A 1,050-nucleotide genomic window follows, 5' to 3' on the forward strand; every position below is an offset into this window, starting at 1 on the left:
AGGCCGTGCGTGGAAGGGACGAGGCCGTTCGTTATAATATGGGCGCTGCTTCGGTTAATCGGTTTGGTAAGAGAGGTTGCGAGGGAATGTCGAGAATTAAACATGGAGTGGAGACGAATGGCCAGAGAATAGCGGGCATGTGTTTGCTAATTATATGCTGGAAGTCAAAATTGGTCTCGCACAAGTAATTATTAGGTCTCGGAAATTTAGCTATTTGTCACATGTTTAATTCTTGACTTGTCCACGTGAAGTGAGAGCTGGTCAGATTTCTTATGGTGGAATCAAAAGTTCAAGTCTTAGATTTGGCACTTGTTGTCGCATTTTTCGGCGTTTATTTCAGGCAGTGATGCAATGTTTTTTTAGTGAAAGAAAACGTTACCGTCGACTACGTAGACGTCTAAATTTTTTTTGACTTGTCCACACAATACTCAATATAACTTGTGCAGTGTTAAGCCCTTTTTTCTTCCTAAATGCTAAAAATCTCATAGGATTTTGAAAGTTTCGGATCATGCGTGTACGAATCTTGAAACTCATTTTCAAAGGTCGTTCCTTGAATCAGGGCTTCAATACCAACTCCTACCATATCGGACCTATTGCCTTACTAGTGAGACGTGCGCTCCACTCGCTCCCTGCGGTTCCTCACATCGATGACGTCGGCAACGCTTCCCTTTGTTGCCATGCGAAAGGAGGAGGAGGAGCTCGTACACCACATCAACAGCACCAGCGGTCATCCCCTTTGTCGTTGTGCGAGAGGAGGAGATGGGATCGATCTGGCAGGCGGCAGCCGTCGCAGCGGCATACGGTGCTGCTCGTGGCGGTCGGCGACATTCCCCTTTGTTGTTGCGCAAGAGAAGGAGGATCTCACACACCACATCGACGGCGTCGGTGGCGATCCCCATCGTCGCCGTGCGAGAGGCGGAGAAGCAGGTAGGCGGATTGGATCTGACATGCGACATCCATGGCGGCTTCCATCGTTTTGTTGTACATGGGCATGATGCGACGGGCCTGAGTCGCCTTCTCCATTCATCGTCGACGGCCGCCGATGGGCCG

The sequence above is a fragment of the Triticum aestivum genome, chromosome 5A (genome assembly GCF_018294505.1).
Source record: "Triticum aestivum cultivar Chinese Spring chromosome 5A, IWGSC CS RefSeq v2.1, whole genome shotgun sequence".
In the NCBI taxonomy this organism is placed as follows: domain Eukaryota; kingdom Viridiplantae; phylum Streptophyta; class Magnoliopsida; order Poales; family Poaceae; genus Triticum; species Triticum aestivum.